Here is a 23,580-nt window from a genome sequence, read left to right as displayed (position 1 = left end):
TGATGGGCATTAAGGAGGGCCCTAGATGGAATGAGCACTGGGTGTTATATACAACTGATGAAACACTAAATTCTGCCTTTGAAACAAGTAATATACTATATGTTAGGCAAATCAAATTTAAATAAGTAACTTTTAAAAAGAAAAAAAAATAGGGTTGCTTGGGTGGCTCAATCAGTTAAGTGTCTGCCTTGGCCTCAGGTCATGATCTCCGGGTCCTGGGATCAAGCCCCACATTGAGCTTCCTGCTCAGTAGGGAGTCTGCTTTTCTCTCTCTCTCCCTCTCTCTACCACTCCCCATTGCTCATTCTCTCTCTCACTCTCTCAAATAAATAAATAAAATCTTCAAAAAAGAATAATTACAAAGAAAACCAAGTCTGGACATATGGTTGTCAAACTGGTAGACAGTTTCTGGAATGGCTTCAAATAACTCCAACACCTCGTAATCATTTCCTTGTGTAATCCCTTTCCTTAAGTGCAGGTTGAAACTTGTGACTTGTGTTTGGTGAATAAAATACAGAATTTGTGGGATATAACTTCCATGATTAGATGACAAAACTGTGACTTTCCTCTTGGTAGTGCGCATTCTCTCTCTCTCTCCCCCCCTCCACCCCCCGCCCCCACAATACTTGCTTACTTACTTTCATTAACGGACTACCATGCTGTGAGATCCTCTATGGAGAGGACCACGTGGCAAGGAACTGAGGGAAAACTCTGGTCAATAGCTAGTGAGAAACTGACATCTGGCCAACAGCCCATAAGAAACCGAATGTTGGCAACAATCTTGCACATGAGCTATGTGCACGTTCTTCACAATCAAGCCTGAGAAAACTGTGATTAACCCATAAGAGACCAATACCAGAGCACTGAGATAGCTGTGTTCAGATTCTGAATTCCTGACCCACAGAAACTGTAAGAGAATAAATGTGTATTGTTTTAGCTGCTAAATTTTAGAATAATTCGTTACACAGCAATAGATAACTGATAAATGGTTGGACCAAAAATAAAGAGAAAATTGTGAAAGCAGCCAGAAGAAATGAATAATAGATAAGAGGAAAAATTTTTTCAATGGCTTTGGACTTTTAATCAAAAACTATGGGACCAGAAATAAGTGAACAATATTTTTCACATCTTTAAAGAAGAGAACTATCAATTCAGCATGCTGTATCTAGCAAATATCTCTTACGAGAATGAAAGAAAACTAAAAAATTTTTAAATAAAGGTTAACTGGGAGATTTAATTACTATCAGAAGTGTACTATAAGAAATGCTGAAGGGAATTCATTGAATTACAGGGAAATGACACAAAAGAGAAGCTCAGATCCTCAGGAATGAACTAGAGCCATCAGGAATGGTAAATACTGGATAAGTATATATGACTGGTTCTCCTATTTTATTTAAAATAAACATAATTGTTTATACAAAAATTACAGAATAACTTTTGGAGATTATAATGAATAGATGTAATACATATGATAACTAAAGCATAAAGGATGGCAGACAGAGGGTTAAATGGACTATAAATGAAGATGTATACATTATGAGACCTGAAACATTAAATTCAAATGTACTGAAAAGTTAATAATATAGCCTCTGGAGTAAACAACTAGACATAAGTACTGAAAATCTAACAAATAAAAACAAAATTCTAAAGGAGGCAGAAAGTGAAGAAAGAGCAAAGTAAAAAAAAAAAAAAAACAGGAGACAACTAGGAAAAAAAAAAGAAAAATCAAACTTAAACCACATCTCTCATTACATTAAATGTTAATGGACTAAACACATTAAAAAGGAGGGGGGCAAGGAATAACAGAAGAGATAATCTGAGGAAAAAGCAGGACCCAACTCAGAAATGTATTTAAAATAATGCCTCAGTGGGGAGCCTGCTTTTCCCTCTCCCTCTGCCTGCTACTCCACCTGCTTGTGCTCACTCTCTCTCTGTCAAGCAAATAAATAAAATTTAAAAAATAAAATAAAATAAAATAATGTCTTCTTAACTTATATCCAGCATTTCTAGGTGTTTTCAGCAGAAAGGTTTTCAGGCCTATATTTTTTCAGAACCAGAAATCTTGATGTCTTTTTTCACTATGAGTTTACTAGAAAGGGGAAGTAGAATGATAATGGCTGATATGCACCAACTAAATTATATCCCTGGTTGATGGACAGCCTGTGACAATAAAATAAGAGGAATTTTAGAGGAAAATGATGTCCTGGGCACCTAGACCAGTTGGTGACTTCCAAAAAGGGACATCTTGTGCATTCTGTGCATGTGACCTTTAGATTTAAATTATCTTTTTTCCTCCTGTTTCTCATTTACCAAAATTTTTGCACTCCTTTCTGCCAGGCACTGTGCTATAAATTGGAAATAGAGAAAGAAATAAAACAGACATAGTCTCTGTCCTTAAGAAGCAGCCCAAATGGGTAAATAAACATTTAAAAAAATACTCAGATAACTAGGGGTGCCTGGGTGGCTCAGTGGGTTGTGTCTGCCTTCAGCTCAGGTCATGATCTCAGAGTCCTGGGATAGAGTCCCACATGGGGCTCCCCACTCGGCAGGAAGCCTGTCTCTCTTTCTCCCTCTGCCACTCCCCCTGCTTGTGCTCTTTCTCAAACACATAAATAATAAAACCTTTTAAAAAAATATAAAAAATACTCCAATTATACTTAATAATCCCTATGACAAGTGTTAAGTAAAATTATCATGAGAGTCAGGTTGCAGATTACTTCAGCAGAGATCCCACGCCCCATCCATTGGAAACACTCATTTATCTTGGAGAACCAAAAAGAAAACTCAATTGAATGGTAACAAACCTCATTTCCCACGCTTTCATCAGTTTTCTGCATTGTGCTGATTTTTTTTAACTAGAAATTTCTGTGTTTTAGAAATCAATGACTACACACCACCCTGTTCCTATCTGAATAGCTTTTTGCTACAGCATATTTTCCTCACCTGGAATCCAGGAACTATGGGCTGATTGATATGAACATTGGCCATCCTCTAGATACTTTTAATGTGTCATAAACCTATGGTACTTCTTATGAAAGAAATAAAAGTGCACATATGCATGGTCAGGGTCAAGTTCAAAAGAGAAAAACTACATAAATTATTTCAACTGAAAGAATTTAATCTAAACAATTGTTAGTCATGTATAGGGAACTTAAAAGGCAAATGTCCTGGAAGATAAGGTATCACAAAGATAGTAACCTCAGGAAGCAAGTACCAGTCTTAGAGCTGTAGAAAGACAGAAAAATGAAGACATCGGTATTATTAAAATGTAAAGTCTTGGAGAAGGAGCCCGGAGGAGCTGGTACTTAACCCTTTGAAGAAGGACACTGGTCAGGTGGTGTTATATCTCTGGGTGTACAGTAAGGGTGCTACTGGTATAATGGAAGAACTGCAAACAGAAACCAAACAGTGCAATCACTTGTCATTGTCACTGTAAAGAATCACTATTGTCAAAGCCTACAGGGGGCAGCTGGCAAAGCAAAAACTGTGGTTTGCAGCATCTGGCAACACAAAGCAGAGAACAGAATGATTGGTTTAGGGAATAAACTAGTTCATAAAGGCCACAATGTGACAGAGCTAATCAAAACTGTAGAGATACAGATAGTAAGAATTTGAGAAGCTGAGCATAGATTGACCAGCTTATTGAGGAGAAAAAAATAGGAGTTAAAAATACCTGTAGACCATTAGTCCTTCATATTAGAGCCTTTTTATTTTAACATTAGGACCATCTCAAATAGGTCAAAATGTTTAACTCCCCTCCCCTCCATTTCCCTAACAACATTGTCTAGACTTTCTCCCTATAGACATTACCCTATTTATCTGGTATTCAGACTTCCAGGAACCTCAACTCTGAAACACCTGTGAGCCCAATAAAAAACCTAAAGTAAATGCAGCAGAAGCCTGAAGCTAGTTTGAAATAGATGTCATTAAAGCCATGCACTTTATCTCTATTCAAACAGATAATATTTGAATTAATATTACACTTAATACTTATCTGGTTTCCCTTGGCAACTGTTCAGGAGTGGCTGAAAGAAAGGAAGAGGGAAAAAGTTACATCATTCTGGCAGCTTTAAGAAGTTACCATGGAGAAGGCAGATGCAACAAGAAAGAAGACAACAGTATCACCACCAAAAACAGACTAACAGTATGCAGTGTGGAAGCACTCAGCCCTACAAACCACACCATTTCAGAAGCATCAGTGAAGGAGAAGATAGCCCAGCTGTGAATCAAGACAGTGCAGCATGCTAGCAATATTCAGGAAAAAGAGTGTTTAAGTTCTACCTGCATCATCCCTCTGAGGCATGTCAATTTTTATCACAGACTAGAATAACCATGTGTCTGTTTGCTTATGACTGCATGCTTAGTGCCTAGAACAAGACAATTGTTCAGTCAGTGAATCTTGGATAATCATATTAATGCCAAATCACAAAAAAAGTGTTAAAAATTAGTACAATGTTTTTTCTAGTGACAAATGCAGAGAGGTATCAATTGCGGTTTGAAAAGTCACTATTATGATAAGCCACTACCTGAAAGCTGTAGAAAGTAGAAGCAGAGGGAGTTATTTACTTCAAGAACAAAAATGCACTGATGAAGATTACTACCCTGATTCTCAATAAGCAAAAAGTGAGAATTTCGTTCAACATTATTTATTTAAGGAAGAGTTGTATTTCTCCCTCTCAACTAATCTATTTGGCAGCTTTTGTTTTGTTGCTATTTGAACACTCTTCTGTTGGGATGCATTCAGAGGGAAAAATAGATACATAATGGACACTTACATGAGTATGTCACAAGTAAAGAGAACAGAAGAGATGGTTTAAGAAAAACTTTGAAAGCCATCTTTTATTTGGTGTAACCAGAGGATGCTAAAAACTTAGAGAATCTAAAAAGTAGTATTTGGAAATGTTATGGTTCTTTTAACCTTAAAAGGCTGTAGAGGCTTTATATTTTTACTTTTTCAGTCTAACATTAAGATTTTTAAGAGACAGTCATTTGAAGATACTAAAGAGCAGCCCAGTAGCCAGGCCACAAAAGTCAAGATCCTAGAGGAGAGGGAAACAAACTAGAATAAACTGGACATTCTCCAATTTTTCTCTCAGGGAATTTGCCATTTCCTAGCTAGGAGATAGGGGCACAGCATAAAACAGTGGTCAAAATCTTTAACAATTTCATCAGGATAGGAAGAAAAAAATTAGAGTCAAGACAAGTACAGCAGCCAGGATCTCAGAGAGAAGAGAATCACAGAGAAAAGAATATAACATTCCACAAGGATTTTGTCTCCAAGAATTTCTCTGAATCCTAAGTCCTAGGGGAATAGGGTAAGGAAGAAGAACAGTAAGGGTAAAGATAAAACAAACAAAATACCAAAACAAAGCAAACACACACACACACACACACACACACACACACACACACACCCCTCAAATTTGTTAAGGTGTTTAAAGGATATACAGAGATTAAGACAGTCATATGTAGCTAAACAGACAAAAATAGGAGTTCAGAGCCTGAAGTGGAGAAGGAATTCTGCACAATATGTCAGTTTTCAAGTAGAGATTTCTGAATGACTATATCCTAGTTTAAAGGCTATAAAGTAATATATCATCCCTTACAAAGCATTAAGCCCAGCCTCCAATCATCTCAAAGCCTGATAGGACCAATGATTAATCTGCCTCTACTTAAATGAGGGCAAGAAGAAAATTTAATCTTCTTTGGAGGAAGATAACATCATCCAATGCCTCTCAAAGTTTCATATACAATGTCCAGCATTAAATAAAAAATGTACTGGCAAAAGCAAAATAAAAATACAGTAGAAACAGATACTCAGATGAATCCTTTTTTTGAACTCTTATAAGTTAAAATTACAATATATTCAAAAATATCAAGGGAATGATGCAGAAATAGGTGAGAATATAGGGAATTTTATTAGAGACCTGAAGACATGTAAAAATAAATCAAGTAGAAATCTAGAGTTTAAAAATAAAGTTTCAGAAATAAAGTACTCAATATACAGGGTTAAAAACAAATCAGACACAACAGAAGAGATGATTAGTGAACTGGAAAATAGGTCAGAAGAAATTATACAGATTAAAGCAAATAAAAAGAAGGGAAAATGAAGAGAATTATAAAATGGACTTGTAAGGCATGGTAAAATGATCAAAATATGCCACCTCAAAGGACAGGTGAAAGAGAACAGGCAAATTGTATTTGAAAAGATACTGTCTGAGAATTTTCAAAAATTGGTGAAAGACAATAAGCCACCAATTCAAAAAGCCTGAAAAACCTCAAGTAGAACAAATATAAGGAAAATAATACTTAGACACATCTGAGTAAAATTGTTAAAAATTAAAGAAAAAGGAATAAACCTGAAAGCAGAGCAAAAGGGAGAGATGCATAATTTTAGAGGAGTAACAATAAAAACTGATAGCTGACTCCTTAAAAGAAAATATGGAAGTCAGAAGACAATGGAATAAAATTTTCAAATTTAAGGAAGAGAGTAACAGTCAACCCAGAAAATTATATCTAGTTAAAATATCTTTCAAAAGTGAATGAAGTAAAGACAATTTCAGACACACAAAAACTTGGGGGAATTTAATGCCAGTAGACCCACACCAAAAGCAACATTGTAACAGTTCCTCAGGCAAAGAAATTGATCCCTGATTTAAGCTCAGTAACATAAGGTATAGAGAAAGAAGAAAGGTTAAATGGTTTAAATGGTTAAAACTAAACGAATGTTGACTAGTTAAACAATGAAAATATCTTGTTGAGGTTAAAATATATGTTGAATTAAAATACATGGTAATGATAACAAAAATAGATGTGAGGGAGAAATAGAGTTAACCACACTGCTTTTCAAGAATAAATATAAAATAAAAGTATTGGAAATACCCAGAAATTTCAGCTCTTGAGCTATCTGTTCTACACATTTTCTCATCTCTGGGCTAAGGGAACCCAGGAGAAGGTGCCCATGGGGAAACTTTGTAGAAATGACAGAGGGAGAAGAAGTCAAACTTGAGCCAGATCTTGCTCTCAGGGAATATGCAATGGGGTGTGGTGTGTGGTTCTTCCTTTGGGCACCCTGAAAAAATCACTCATGTTCCATGAAAAGGCCAGCTTTTGGACACCTGCGAACAGAGGTCATGAAGCACCATCAATTCACATCACCAGAGAAGCAGTGACAACAGAAGACAGCAATCTCTTCCAGCATGGATCCTCCCCTCTTTACCCAGGGGAGTAGGGCCGTTGACATACACAGTTGGGGGATTATTAGGAAAAAAGGAAAAATGTTTTCATCTTGAGAATGATAATATTTTCATTATCTATTGCTATATAACAAATCACTTCAAGACAGTAGTTTTAAAATAATAATGATTAATTATTTCTCCTGACTCTAAAGGTCAACTGGACTCTTCACATAATGAGGGCACATATTGTTGCATTTAGCAGGGGCTTGGCCTGGTGCCTCAGTTCTCCTCCATGTGGTATTTCATCCTGCCAGTTCTGTTCATGTGATTTTACTTTCCAGCAGGATAGCTGTGATAAAGTTCACAGCATCACAGTGGTGAGGGAGCCCAAGATGTAAAGCATCTGGGATGCCTCTGCACACATCATACTTATAAATTTCTCATTGGCCAAAGCAAGTCACATGGCCAAGCCCAGGGTCAATGTGGGAGGGGGTTGTATAAGGACTCAAATACCAAGAAATGTGGTTAACTAAAGGCTACCAATGTCACAGTATCCCACAACAACTAACATTTTTTGAGCACTTCCCAAGTGCTAGGCACTGTATTAAGCACTTTACATATAGCAAGTCTGTTTAAACCTCCCAATAAACCCCATGAGGCAATGTTCCTTTTATAAAGAAAAGTTGAAGCCCAGAGAGTTTAAGCAATTTGCCTTAGCCATACAGCTGGTAAGTGGTGAAACCATTAAATCTGATCTCAGTGCCCCCAAGCTTAATCATTTCACTTTACCATACCAACAAGTTGAGACTCCTTAATAAACTCATTATGTTTATTGTGTATTCGTATTGTTTTCCTCCCTGCTCCTTTTTTATTTTGATGAATTGCCTGTTTTCACTATTCTCTTTACTCCTTCTGGCAATATTGAGTTTAACAAAGAACTCTCTAATAGTTTCTTTTAAGCTTTTATGAGCATCCGTATTTACATTTCTCTGTTAATACCAAATTCAACAATAAATATGTCTCTCACCTGTTCTCTGAAGAGACCCTTAGTTCATTTTTACAAGTTAAAAAAATAATAATTTCATATTAACAAGTGATAAACCTAAGTAAGAGATAATCAGGGGTATCGCTTTTCTATTTAAAGAGTCCTTGGGACACATGGGTGGTTCAGTGGGTTAAAGCCTCTGCCTTTGGCTCAGGTTATGATCCGAGGGTCCTGGGATCAAGCCCTACATCGGGCTCTCTGCTTAGCAGAGAGCCTGCTTCCTCCTCTCTCTCTCTCTCTCTGCCTGCCTCTCTGCCTACTTTTGATCTCTGTCTGTCAAATAAATAAATAAAACATCTTTAAAAAAAATGAAGAGTTCTTTTTGGGGTCCTGCATGGCTCGGTTGTTAAGTGTCCAACTCCTGATTTTGGTTCAGGTCATGATCTCAGAGTTGTGAGATTGAGTCCTGCATTGGCTCTGTGTTGAGCATGGAGACTGCTTAAGATTTTCTCTCTTCCTCTCCCTCTGCTGTCCCTCCCCACCCCATCCCACTTGAGTTTGCACATGTGCTCTTGCTCTCTAATAATAATAATAATAATAATCTTTAACAATTTCAGTATAGTTCTTAGCCATATAACCATTAATTTAAATTTTGACTTATACACATGCTTTATTGAATTAACACTAGCTATTATTTCTGTGTTTCATGGCTTTTTGATCTTGAGATTTTATTCTTGCTACAAATTTATTTGGCTAGAATACTTCCTTGAGTATTTTTATTTCCACAAAGTTACCTTGGTAGAGAAAATTGTCCTTTGCTACTTAGTTTTCCCTTCTTTCTGGAGTAATAAGACCTCAAAATTTTAGCTGGACATATGGTTTCCCAAAGGAAATAACTTTTCCAGGTTTGCGAGGATTTTTTTTTTTTTTTTATAGCTAGGTATGGTCATGTGACATTCTGATGAATGGGATATGAACAGAAGTAGTGTGTTCCATTTCCAGACCTTTGCCTTAAAGGAAAGGGGTATTCCTCTACTTCTCATATTCCTTCATGCCGTTCTAAATGGGTATGTGATTAAATGAGCTGGGTGGATCATCTTGGACCACAAGATGTGAGTTTGGCGGTAGCACAAGTTGAAGTGCCCAGTGGCCAGTGATGGCAGGTATGGTCCTGGATGTAGCTCTCTGAGATGCCTTGTACCAATCTCTTTAGCTTGGTGTTTTAGCATACCTAGAGATGTCAGGAATCACCTGACCTAGTTTCAATAGATTAATTTTCTTATGACTTCCAGTTTCTGAAAGTTGCAACTGAGGATATGACAGAGATATTGAAAGGACACGGTTGTAGGCAATAGAACTTCAGGGAAAAGAGGAGGTAATATGGCAGAAGAGGAGGTTAGTCATAAGGTATGATTAAAACTGAAGGTATAAAAAACTCAGTTAGTATTAAGTGATGTGATCTGATAGTCCATGGAACATAGTTTCCAAAGAACTAACTAAATTACCACTGGTGGTTACTATCTGGAATAAAGTGCTTTTTGAAGTATTGGCAACTAAATGGCTATTGACATAGAATACACAGAAATTATAAGGAATTCAAGGACTATGACATGGGATAGCTTTTCTAATGGCCCCAGAAAGTTTAAAGTAAAAGAATGTTCAGATTCCTAAATTTTTTACTTATGTCACAATCTGAAACCTGTGGACTTTCTAGATTTTGCTAAATATCTAATACCACAGCATTGAGATAGCTGGAAAATAAATTCAAAGCCTGACCTCTAAACTTACTGAATTACAGGGCCATTAAACCTATAGTCTTGCTGTTATCTGTCAGGTGTGCAAGAAAGGACACTGATCAAGAAAGACTGGGATCCAGTAATTAGACCTGGAGTATATAAAATGATTTGGAGGGGCGCCTGGGTGCCTCAGTCATTAAGCATTTGCCTTCAGCACAGGTCATGATCCCAGGGTCTTGGAATTGATCCCCACATTGGGCTCCCTGCTTGGCTGGAAGCTTGCTTCTCCCTCTCCCACTCCCCCGGCTTATGTTCCTTCTCTCACTGTGTCTCTCTCTGTCAAATAAATAAAATCTTTGAAATAAGTAAATAAAATAAAATAAAATAAAATGATTTGGAACACCTTCAATTCCCAGTCCCATCAATCTCTCTTACTAGCTGAAATGTGGTTTGTTTTTTTCCAACAGTAAGCAATCTTCAATTCTTAAGGAATTGGTGTTCCATAAATTTAACTCAATTCTGACACTGTCTACCTGGAAAAGCCATCAAATCCCACAGATTAAGGGTGAGTCCCACAAGAATGACCCCAATTTCAGATGCCAGTTGGAAGTCCAGGTTGTTACCTGTGTTTCTGACCAACTGTGATAGATAGGAAGTTCTCACAACCCTCACTTTGGGTTTGATTAATTTACTACAGTGGCTCAAAGAATTCAGAGAAACACTGTACTTACTAAATTACCAGTTATTATAATAGGATAGAACTCAGGAATGGTCAGATGGAAGAGATGCATAGAGCAAGGTTTGTGCGAAGGGTGTTTGAGTTCTCCACTTTTCCCCATTTCCATGTGTTTGTCAACCCAGAAGTTCATCAACTCTTACTGTTCTAGAAGTTCATCAACTCTTACTGTTCCAGAATTTTTGTAGTATTTTATTTGTAGCTGCCCTTGCTTTTCCCTTCCTGGAGGTCATTGGGTGCATCTGAAAGTTCCTATATCCTAGACACTTCATCTTTCTGGTGCCGAGCTCCATCCCAAGGTTATGGGGGGGGCAGCTACCTTAAGTTGTCTCATTAGCATAAACTCAAGTGTGCTCAGAAGGACTTCTAATGCACGATAAAAGACAATCCTATCACTCAGGAAATTCCAAGGGTCTTTGGAACTCTGTGCTGGAAATGCAGGACAAAGATCATATATATTTATTACACCACACTAGCAATGTGGCTACCTCTTACCTATCAGATGAAGCTGTTACTTTAAACTGTGAAGACTTGTCTGAAGGGAGAGCAATGTACTTCAGGCCTATCTCATATACACATTTCCCCAGTTCCTTAACCAGAGGTGATATTCAGCTGGTACCACCAGTGAAGCTGGACTGGTTGTTTGTAACTGGAATCTATTTTGATTAGTTTAGGATCTGCTCTGATTGATTGGTGTCTATGCCTAAATACTAACTAGAGTCAGACCATAGTCTGCAAGTCTACGGTCAGGAAAGCAGAAATCACTGTTTTTCAGGCAGGAAAATATTTAATAAAAGAGATTAGATGTTTATAAAACTTTTGGAAGTGCTGAAGAAGGCAATGGACAAGGAAAGTCATCAGTTATATATGGAAATCAGAAAGTTTCAGGAATCACAGAAAACTAGCACCAATGTTCTCAATAGCTTGTTGCACAAAAACAGATGGTGCTCAATAGAAAGCCTAGAAACCACTGGAAAATCTCACACCTGATGTCACTGAAGACTACATGCCTGCCTGCTAAGATTCAACAATAATGATTTCTTCTGGAACTGATGTAACTGTTCATGCAGGTCACATAGCCAGCTCAGAGTCAAGGCAAGAAGGTATATAGGTCATAAATACTAGCATGGTTCATTAGAGTCCACCAAAATTTCAGTCTACTGCGTTTTCCTTCCTTCCCACAACTGTGATAAATGTGAAGTCATTCCAAGTGGCAAGTAATTTGCTAAAATAAATTGGAGGGATGGATTAATGGGGTCAAAGAGATCAAAGAACTTTGAGGCTTTGGTGTTGGAGAGAGCATCTAGGATGAGAGCAGGTGTTAAGAAGAGAAGATAGGAGTCAAAATCTTCAAGAATGAGGGAAGTAACCTCAAGATGTGAAGATATCAGCAATGATAGTCAAATAGTATCAATTTCAAGGACGGTAGGATTGTTACATAAGGATGAAAAAGAAGAGGTCTAGAGGGGCAGTGGGTGGCTCCGTCGGTTAAGCGTCTGCCTTCAGCTCAGGTCATGATCCCAGGGTCTTGGGACCAAGTGCCAAGTCGGGTTCCATGCCTAGCAGAGATCCTGCCTCTTCCTTTCCCTCTGCCTGCCGCTACCCCTGCTTGTGTTCTCTCTTGCTATCTCTTTCTCTCTCTCTGTTAAATAAATAAGAAAGAAAATCTTAAAAAAAAAAAAAAAAGGGAAAAGTCCAGGCACTAAGAGAATGTTGATCGCTCCAGGACCTTTCTCTATGGAAATGTGAGAATAGGCAGCCTCCATTCAAGTAATCTTTCCAAATTTATTATAAATGTTACATGTCTTTGTTGCAAAGGAAAGTAAAATACTTTTACCAGATTTCAGAGAAAGCATTGATCAGAATCCCTCCAAAGACCTGAGAATGCTTCTTTAAGTAATTTTCACATCAGCATTGTAGTATGGCAACTCAAAGGGGTTAAAGAGTCTGATTTAGGGAGCAAAACTTGGAAAAGACAGTCTAAATCCACCAATAATTATACATGGCTTCACTGAATAGTACTTAAGAAAATAATTAAGTAACCCCAGGAAAATAATACATAAACCAAAAAAAAAAATTAATAAGGCAGTTGATTAACATACAAAAAGAAACATCTAAAAAACTGGTTCCTGGTGGGGGGGGCGGGGCGGGGTGTGGTGAGGAGGGAGGCGGGTGGGGAGAGGGTGGTGGGGTTATGGACACTGGGGAGGGTATGTGCTATGGTGAGTGCTGTGAAGTATGTAAACCTGGTGATTCACAGACCTGTACCCCTGGGGCTAATAATACATTATATGTTTATAAAAAACAAACACAAAAACAAAAAACAAAACAAAAAAACTTGTTCCTTTCTCCTACATATTCAGAGTTTAATATAAAATGCTTTTTCATATTGTCAAAAATGAAAGGTGATGTGAAGATCAAAATATGATCTTTTCCTATTAAACATCATTGAAACTTACTAAAACTTTACCAGTTAAATGTACTCACCAAGAACTACATGCTTCTTAGCAGCCAAAAGAAGAAACAGAAAAAGCAGAAGCAGCAGCAGCAGCAGCAGAAGAACAAGAACAAGACCAAAGGGGCACCTGGGTGGCTCAGTGGGTTAGGCCTCTGCCTTCGGTAGTGTCTCCGGGTCCTGGGATTGAGCTCCGCATCAGGCTCTCTACTTGGCAGGGAGTCTGCTTCCCCCTTTCTCTCTGCCTGCCTCTCTGCCTACTTGTGATTTCTCTCTCTGTCAAATAAATAAATGAAATCTTAAAAAAAAAAAAAAAGAACAAGACCAAGGACAAAGGACAAGGATAAGGACAAGACAAGAAAGAGGAGAAAGGGGGAGGAAGGGTGGGAGACAAAGGGTAGGGCGAGGAGGGGAAGGGGGAAGAAGAGGGAAGGAGGGAACACATCCTTCTGGTAGGCTAGCTGAACCTCGAGGATAGTGCTGAGGAGAGTCAGAAAGGAAGATACAACTTTTAAATATTTACAGAAGGAGATGGTCCCATTGATAAAATGTCTTCCTCTATAGCTGGGTGTAAGAATAGCCACTATTGGAAATGCCCACAGAGGAGGGTATCTCCAGCAAAGTCAGGTTTCAGTTAAAGCAAGATTTGGAGGTGAGTTCTCAGTCATAGCTTGAGATAATTGGAGGGTTTGTTTAACCTGTGGACTAAAAGTTCCTAGAAATGCAGTGAAATGATTTAGAAAGAGGTAGGAAGTAAAGTTTAAGACTGGGTCAAGGACAAGAAACTTAAATGTTGATTAATGAAAACAGGGATGAATGACAAGATGAATTTAATCCTGAGAGGCTCTTTGAGGATGACAGGTACCTGGCTGACCTGGGTGGGGTGAAAGGGCATCTCCCCACCCCCATCCAAGCCACCAAGTAGCACCCTGAGCTTTGGGCACACCCCAGCTTGAATTCCTGTCATTCCCAGTATCTCCTACTTCTGTTTATTAGATTTGTTATTCATCTTGATGACCCCACAGTCTGTGCTCTTCAGAAAGAAAGGCATTTTGGACATATAATCTATAGTTCTTATATTCTAGATTGTTTTTCTATAAAAGTTAATTACACATTCCTCATGGTGCTTAAAATGCCCTTATAGGAATTTCTCTGCAGATCCAGGATAATTGGCAAAGAAGTCATTGAAGGTGGTAGACTATAGATAACTTGGGTATGGATGTTGTAGGAGTCCTTTGGGGAATTTCCTTTGCTATTTGAAATGTATATTTATTCTATTTATAAAGGCAAATTCAATTTCAATACAAAAATAGAATTATTTTCTAGGTGTAAATTTACCATCTCTTTGATGCCCCTACTGTGGTATCCCGTTAACCACAATAATATATCAAAACATGGAAGCAAGCAGCATAGCTTTAGGTTTCTAGAAGAATGCTTTTCAAAGCCTGGCTCATTTTTATACATACATACATACATACATACATACATACATAAAATTTAAAAATCCTTAGTTAACTCTCTGTTATAAATTGTTTTTGTGAAAGACCATGCAAAAGAGTTTCAATCAAAAGTCAGAAGCTTGAGTCTTAGTGTTGAGTACATTAAAATGCATAAGAACAGGCAACAGATGAAGCTTTGTTCTTGAACAACCCCCTGGATGTCTGCAGATTTGATACTTAAAATTACCTTAATTCAAGGCTGGAAAGACTTTCTTCTTGTTTCAAAGCCCTTCCATATCAGCCTCTTACCAACATGTCTTAAGATAATAAGATGACAAATGCAATAGAAACCAAGGAAGGGTGGGGTAATTAGCATTTCAAAGTAACTTCTCTTTCTAAAGATCCTAAATTTTTTTTTAATAAAATATTATTTTAAGACAAGTTATCAGGGTTTCATAAATTCTGATATTTGCCAAGAAAGTTATCCTCAAAAAAATTTGGGGGAAAATTGCAGAATATCTTCTTCTTACCTCATTTAAAATATATTATTATCTTATATGCTTCAAATCCACCAAGATTTTAAGATAAATTTACTCATTTAACATTGATCATAGGACTTGCCTTACTTCGGGGGACTTTGTACAAATGTGGAATATGGCTAAATGTCTTTGTTGCCACGTAGTATCAAGAAATTATTCTCAATAATAATAATTTTGTGTGTTTTAATAATTCCTTGGTAGTTTTGCCTAGCTTCCTCTAAGAAAAAATAAAATTTATTGTTGCTAAGAGTTTAGTAGCATCTTATATAGTACAGAAAAGGAATATTGAAGTAACTAAGTAAGTATAACATAATCTTTTTAAGTTCCAACTATAAATAAGCTCTTAGAAGTCTGTAGATAGTGCGTTTTTGAGAACTTGAAACAATTTTTGCTAGTGAGTAGTAATGCAATCATTCACATTTGGACATAACGAGAAAATGTAGTTTTTCCTAAACGTAAAACTTGCCATATTTTTCTTGGTGGTGAGAGGGAAGGGCTAAATATTCTCTATTATTTAAAATAATTTTGAAGCTATTTTTTGGGTGCTTTCAAAGAAAAGCTACACGAAGTTTGCATGATTGAGCTTAATGCTACAATGATGAAGACACAAATCAGCAAAGAATACTCCACTTCTCTGAAAACTAGAAATCTAAATCAGACCTAGGGCAGCATGACACAGGTCTGGGAACTCTGGCTTGGTATAAGGACACATTAGATGAAAAGGATGTGTGAGGCTCTATTTCTGACTGTAGTTTAGTAGATTTTCCAAAAAAATTCTCAAGGATTTGTGCAGTTGGAAATGCAATCCTATTAAGGATTTAGGATTATTCTCTTTGGGGAAGAGAATAAGAAATTTCATGTCTTTAACTATAGCTCTTAGATTCTTCTGTGTAGCATTTGACAGCTTCCATGTTGCTTCCATATGCATTATCTAATTTTATCATGATTAAGCTATTCACCAAACAGGTTAGATAAGAACATAATAAAAATAAGTTTTTCCATTTTTTTAAGTTTTTATTTCAATTCCAGTTAGTTAACATGCCATGTTATATTAGTTTCCAGTGTACAATATAGTGATTCAACATTTCCATTCATCACCCAGTGTTCATCACAGCAAGTGCACCTACTAATTCCCATCACTTATTTCCCCCAAACCCCCATTCCTCTCCCCTCTGGTAACCATCAGTTTGTTCTCTATAGTTAAGAGCCTATTTCTTGATTTGCCTGTCTCTCTCTCTTCTTTTTTCCCTTTGTTTGTTTTGTTTCTTAAATTCCACACGAGTGATATCATATAGTATTTGTCTTTCTCTGACTGACTTAGCTTCCTAAGCATTTTACTCTCTAGCTCCCGTGTTGTTGCAAATGGCAAGATTTCATTCTTTTTTTATGGATGAATAATGTTCCATTGTATATATGTCTCACATTTTCTTTATCTATTCATCTATCTATGGATACTTGAGCTGCTTCTATAATTTGTAAATGATGCTGCAATAAACATAGGCGTTTGAAATAGTGTTTTCGTATTCTTTGAGCAAATACCCAGTAGTGTGATTACTGGCTCATAGGGTAGTTCTACTTTTCATTTTTTGAGGAACCTCAAATACAATTTTCTATAGTGGCTGCACCAGTTTGCATTCCCACCAACAGCGTACAAGGTTTCCTTTTTCAATACATCCTCATAAACACTTGTTATTTCTTGTGTTTTCGATTTTAGCCATTTTGATAGGTATGAGGTAATATCTCATAGTTACCCCCCTCAATTTCCACATACATCAGAGTATATTCCTTTTTTTAAAAAAATTAAATTCAATTAATTAACATATAATGTATTATTTGTTTCAGGGGTACAGGTTTGGGATTCATCAGTCTTATGTAATACCTAGTGCTCATTACAACACATACCCTCCCCAATGTCCATCACCCAGTTATCCCATCCCCCAACCCCGCTCCCCTCCAGCAACCCTCAGTTTATTTCCTTAGATTAAAAGTCTTACCGTTTATCTCCCTCTCTGGTTTCATCTTGTTTCATTTTTCCTCTCTTCCCCTATGATCCTCTGCCTTGTTTCTTAAATTCCACATATCAGAGAGATCATATGATAATTGTCTTTCTCTTATTTCTCTCAGCATCTCACTGTAGTTTTGATTTGCATTTCCTTGAAGATGAGTGACACCGAGCATCTTTTTATGTGTCTGTTGGCCATCTGTATGTCTTCTTTGGATAAATGTCTGTTCATGTTTTCTGTCCATTTTTTAATTGGATTATTTGATGTTGGATGTTGAGTTATATAAGTTTTTAATATATTTTGAATTCTAACCCTTTATTGGGTATGTCATTTGGAAATACCTTTTCCTATTTATTAGGTTGTCCTTTAATGTTGTTGATTATTTCCCTTGCTGTGTAGAGGTTTCTATTTTTATGTAGTCCCAATAGTTTATTTATGTTTTTGTTTGCCTTGCCTCAAGAGACATATCTAGAAAAATGTTGCTATGCTGATGCCAGAGAAATTATTGCCTATTATTGCTATTGTCTAGGATTTTTATAGTTTTAGCTCTTATTGTCTAGGATTTTTATAGGTTTAGCTCTTACATTTAGGTCCTGAATCCATTTTGAGATTTGTTTGTTTTTGTCTGTAGATGTTAAAAAAAAAAAAAGGTGGTCCAGTTTCATTCTTTTGCATGTAGCTGCCCAGTTTTTCAACACTATTTGTTCCATTTTTCCACTGTATACCCTTGCCTCCTTTGTCAGAGATTAGTTGGCCATATGATCGTGGGTTTGTTTCTGGGCTTTCTTTTTCTATTGTCTGATTGCTGTGCCTAGGACTCCAGTACTTGTTGAATAAAAGTGGTGAGAGTGGACATTCTTATCTTGTTCCTGACTTTAGGTGAAAAGCTCTCAGTTTTTCACCATTGGGTATGATGTTAGCTGTGGGTTTTCACATATGGCCTTTATTCTGTTGAGGTGTTTCCTCTAAACCTACATTGTTGAAAGTTTTATCATAAATGAATGATGTACTTTGTTAAATGCTTTTTCTACATCTATTGAAATTATCATATTGTTTTTATCCTTCTCTTATTGATGTATCATGTTGATTGTTTTCAACTATTGAACCACACTTACATTCCAGAGATAAATCCCACTTGATCTTGGTGGAACATTTTTTAAATGTATTGTTGGATTTGGTTTGCTAATATTTTGTTGAGGATTTTTGCATCTATGTTCATCAGAGTTATTGACCTGTAATTCTCTCTCTCTCTCTCTTTCTCTCCTTTTATAATGTCTTTACTTGGTTTTGGTATCAGGGTAATGCTGATCTCATAGAATGAATTTGGGAGTTTTCCATCCTCTTCGATTTTTTGGAATAGTTTGAGAAGAATATATATTAACTTGGGGTGCCTTGGTGGCTCACCCATTAAGCATCTGCCTTCGGCTCAGGTTATGATCACAGTTCTTGGGATCGAGACCCACATTAGGCCCCCTGCTCAGTGGGGAGTCTGCTCTTCCCTCTCACTCTGCCTGCTTGTGCTGTCAAAAAAATAAAATCTTAAAAAAAAAAAAAAAGAATACGTATTAACTCTTTTTTAAATGTTTTGTAGAGGGGCTCCTGGGTAGCTCAGTTGATTTTGTTGGGGAATCTCTGTGTCCTGGGTCTGGATTTGTTTCCTTCCCCAAATTCAGCAAGTTTTTAGCTATTATTTCTTCAAGTAAATTTTGTGCCCTTTTTTCCTCTCTCTTCTCCTTCTGGGATCCCTGTAATGTGAATATTATTACACTTGATGGTTGTGTTGAATTTCCTAAGCTTATTCTCATTTTGTATAATTTTTATGTCACCTGCTCATCTTGATTACTTTCCATTATTCTGCCCTTTAGGTCTCTGATTTGTTCTTCTGCTTCCTCTAGTCTATTATTTCTTCCATCTAGTGTTATTTTTAAATTTCATTTATTTTGTTCTTCATCTCTGGTTGATTCTTTCTTAACTTTGTTAAAGCTCTTGCAGATGTCCACCACTCTTTCCTCAAGTCCAGTGAGTATCTTTATGATCATAATTTTAAAAATTCTGCATCAGGGATATTACTCATCTCCATTTTGCTTAGGTCTGTTGCTGTGATTTTGTCCTGTTCTTTCATTTGGGACATATTCCCTGTCTCCTCATTGTGTCTAACTCTCTCTCTGTTTCTCTGTGCTCAGAGTCAGCTATGTCTCCTGCTCTTGAAAGTAGTGGTCTTGGGGTACCTGGGTGGCTCAGTGGGTTAAGCCTCTGTCTTTAGCTCAGGTCATGATCTCAGGGTCCTGGGATTGAGCACCGCATTGGGCTCTCTGCTCAGCAGGGAGCCTGATTCCCTCTCTCTCTGCCTACTTGTGATCTCTGTCAAATAAAATAAATAAAATATATTAAAAAAAAAAAAAAAGAAGAATTTAGTGGTCTTATGAAGAAGAGGTTCTGTCGTGCCCTGCAATGTCCCATTTACTGGAATTTAGTGCTTCGGGTGTGTCTCCTACATGTGTTGCATGTGCCCTGTTGTTGTGGCTGAGCCCCTTTTTCCTTCAGTCCAGTCATCTGCAGTGGCTCTCTGCCTGTTTTAGGCAGTGTTTGGTCCCTGTGGTGTTAGTGTACCAGTCTGGGGCTGCCTTAGTTTTGAGTTGAGTCAGACCAGGTGTTTGCCAAAGATGCTGTAGCACCAAACTGCAGGGCATTTTCCCTGTGTTGTCCCTGAAAAGCTTTCATTGGTGTGCGAAGCCTGCAGTCATACCAGTTGTCTGCCTTCAGCCCACTACTGGTTCCTCCTTCTCACTGGTGTGTGTGGTTATCTTCCCCTCTCTCCAGGGCTAGAGTCACTTTGGAGTGGTGCTGGGCATTAAGGGGTGGCTTGCACACTTCTAAGCCTTTGGCACCACCCAGGATAGGCTCCAGCCAAGAGCATATTGGATGGAGTAGATCTACAAAATGTGGGAAAGGGGAGTACTGGGGAGGACAGCAATGCAGTAGAGTTAGCAAGGTTTGGGTCACTGGTCCTCTGTGGAAGTGGCCCTGCAGCTCCGAGACTGAGGCAGTCTTGACTGGAAAGGGTGAATCCACCAAAACAGAGCAGAGGGGGAAAAGGGTTTGGCGGGACAGTCTTAGCAAGTTAGGTAGTATCAGTACCAGGATAGTCCCTGCAGGTGGCTGTGTGTTTATGCTGGGGGCAAGGGAGGGAAAAAGTGCCTGCCTGCTCCTTTATTCTTGGAGAAGTCTTCCAAGGACCTCTGTCCCTTGGGGACATGCTCTGAGATGAGTAAACTACTCTCCCTCTTGTATGCCCCAGGCATTTTTCAAACTGCATGCTGTGTCTCTGCTGGCTATTTTGTGTGTGTGTGTGTGTGTGTGTGTGTGTGTTATCTGTTTTTTAAAATTTAAATTCAATTAATTAACATACAATGTATCACTTGTTTCAGGGGTACAGGTCTGTGATTCATCAGTCTTGTATAATACCCAGTGCTCATTATGACACATACCCTCCCTGATGTCCATCACCCAGTTACCCTATCCCTCCATCCCTCCACTGTGTTATCTGTTTAAGGATGGGGACTCAGTTTCCTTTGGATCTTTTGTTCTGGCTCTCCCAAAGCCAAGCCTGTTGATTTCTAAAATTCCAGGTTTTAAGTCCTGCTGGCTGTAGGAACACACAATATTAGGCCTCTCTGGTTTTCAAAGCCAAATGTTATGGGGATACAGGCTCATTGTGTAAGGGGTTGTTTCTCTTCCTTTGCCATGCCCATGGTGTCCACCCACCGACAGTCCTGCAGGTCCATTTAGCTTTTAAAGCTATCTCTGTCTTTCTTTCCCTCTTCAATGTGGCCTCTTCTCTACATTTAGTTATGGAGTTTATTCTGCTTGCCTTCAGGTTATTTTCTAGGTTATTTGCTAGTGTGAGCATTATCTACTTATCAATGGAATAAGATGAGTTTAGTGTCCTCCTACTCTGCCATCTTCTTTTTCATTGTTTTTAAATCTAAGAAATGTTAATATGTTTAAAGGCCATGAAGAAGATGCCAAATGGAAAGGGAGACATTAAAAATACAGAAAAAGTGAAATAGAATAGAATAGTAGCCCCAACCTCAGGCCGAGGACTTGGTGCACACAGTAGGAGGTTCCCAATTATGTGTGCTGAATAAATGCTTTAAAGATAGAGAGAGATGGTCATAAAACCATAAAATCAGGATAGAATCTTCTTTTTCTTGAAGGAAAACACTTAAAACCATCATTTCAGTGGTCTTGACTTAACTAAGGGAGGAACCCTTATAGCTCCTTTATTATATCTGAAGTCCAAAAGAGAAAGTATAAAAAAACTAAATACTCTACAGTTTAAAATAACTAGTTGAGGGACACCTGGGTGCCTCGGTAGGGTACACATCTGCGTTTGGCTCAGGTTATAATCCCAAGGTCCTAGGATCAAGTCCCACACTTAGCTTCTTGCTTAGTGGGGAGCATACTTCTTCCTCTGCCTGCAGCTCCCCCTGCTGTGCACTCTCTCTCTTGCACTCTCTTTGACAAATAAATAAATAAAATCTTTAAAATAAAATAAAATAGTTGATTCCAAGGGGAGTGGGTTGCGGAAGGCAGCCCATTTCAAATCAGAAATGTAATCAGAAAATATGTTCTTTTTCTTTATGGCTTTAGATTTAGTGTCCCAGAAAATTAATGTTTGTTTTAGAAAATACATCATTAATATAATTATTATTATCTCACATTTCATGTGGGTCAGGAATCACAGCATGGCTTAGCTGAGTCCTCTGGATCAGGGACTCTCACAAGGCTACAATCAAGATGTTGGGCTGTACAGATATATTCCTTGACTACAATGGGATCACATTCCAATAAATCCACTGTAAATTAAAAATACCATTATGTTAAACATGCCTTTAGTACACGCAAACTACCAAACATCATAGCTTAGCCTACCTTAAACATGTTCACATTTACATTAGCCTAGAGTTGGGCAACATCAGCCAGCACAAAGCCTACTTTATAAGAAATTGTTGAACATATCATGTAATTTATCGAGTACTGTACTGAAAGTGAAAAACAGCATGGTTGTGTGGGTAACAATGGTTGTGTTTTTGGTTGTCCACCCTTGTAATCACTTGGCTGACAGGGGCTTCGGCTTACTGCTGCAGCCCAGTGTCATGAAAAAGCATTGTACTGCATATTGCTAGCCCTGGAAAAGATTAAAAATTCGAAGTATAGTTCCTACTGAATATTTCATCCAACACTGTTGTAAAGTGAAAAATTGTAAGTAAACCATCATATGTTGGGGACTGTCTGTACTCATCTCAAAGATCAGCTGAAGGATGAATGTGTTTCCAACCTCACTCACCTGGTTGTCAGCAGGAGTTAGGTTCTCGTGGGCTATTGCACTGAAGGCCTCAGTTCTTTGCAGACAGTTGCCTAGAGGCATCCCTCAGTTCCTTGCCATGTGGGCTTTTCTGTAGGGTACCTCTCACAATGTGGCAGCTGGCTTCATCAGAGAGAAAAAGTGAGAAGAACCAGAGAGAAAGTGTGAACAAGATGGAAGTCACAGTCCTTTCTAACCTAATCTTGGAAGTGTCAGCCCATCACTTTTGCTGTATTCTATTTGTTAGGACCAAGTCACTGGGTCCTGCCAACATGCAAGAGGGGATTATACAAAGGAGTGAATATTGAGAGCACAGATCACCAGGAGCCACTTTAGCTGGTGCCTACCACCACAGCATATTCACATTTGTCTCATCAGGTACAGCAGTATAGCAACAGTTGGGCAGTTTACGTTGATAGTTACATCAAAGAGAGGACCCAACTCAGAAGTCCTAACCTATTTTGGGCCCACAATGAGAGCAGGTATGTCAAATCTCCCTATAGCTATGCACCAACACACACACACACACACACACACACACACACACACACACACACAACCTGTGGGACTTGACATCCCTCACCAGCCTCTAAAACTACAGAGCGTAATTTCAGATTGAATGTTGCAAATTTACAGAATTGTACTAGAGAGGCAAGAAGTATGGATTCAGGGAGTCACGCCATCCTTGGTTTACCAAAAGGCTGGTAAACTTTCATAGGGAAGAATCTACAAATGAGGCTGAAAAAAAGAAAGTTACTATCTTAGGCTCGTTTACCAGGGAAACAGCCTGAAACAAAGGCTTAAGTATACATTCCTTATTGAGGAGTGTGATCCAGGAAGCAGAATCAAGGAATGTGGAGGAGCAGAAAAGATGCAAGACCACTGCAAAGATGCATTACCAAACTAGACACTACTGTGGGTGACTGGCTGTGGAATCCAGGGGACTGCCAAGGAGTTGCCTGAAATACGTCTCTTGAAATACATGTCAATTAGAGATAAAGGGAGGGTAGTATTTATCATTTGGATCCTATCCCCCACTGCTCAAACTTTCCCCCAAAGGCATGAGCCCCATTACTCCTGAGTTGCATAAGCATGAGCACCACAGTTGATTTCCACAGCATTCTTCACTATGGAGTCAACA

At 38.1% G+C, this 23,580-nt stretch overlaps 1 long non-coding RNA gene across 6 annotated transcripts in view; it reads right to left on the bottom strand.

The window, feature by feature from the left end:
* LOC116879707 overlaps positions 1–23,580 on the bottom strand; it is a 42,733-nt gene that overhangs the window by 6,423 nt on the left and 12,730 nt on the right. Inside the window, exons 3-4 of one of the 6 annotated variants that reach the window (XR_004385090.1) lie at positions 22,422–22,562; positions 307–340 (exon numbers count right to left, since the gene is read on the bottom strand). This is a non-coding gene — a long non-coding RNA (uncharacterized LOC116879707). Of the gene's footprint in view, positions 1–306; positions 341–6,730; positions 7,119–10,231; positions 10,254–18,591; positions 18,610–21,711; positions 21,931–22,421; positions 22,563–23,580 lie in introns of those variants that run through there. The other 5 variants (XR_004385086.1, XR_004385089.1, XR_004385088.1 and 2 more) reach the window with 5 other exon arrangements.

The sequence above is a fragment of the Lontra canadensis genome, unplaced genomic scaffold (genome assembly GCF_010015895.1).
Source record: "Lontra canadensis isolate GAN:19392208 unplaced genomic scaffold, GSC_riverotter_1.0 scaffold63, whole genome shotgun sequence".
Lineage (NCBI taxonomy): Eukaryota > Metazoa > Chordata > Mammalia > Carnivora > Mustelidae > Lontra > Lontra canadensis.
Note: the sequence above shows the minus strand (reverse complement) of the source record. Positions and strands in the feature narration are given on the sequence as shown.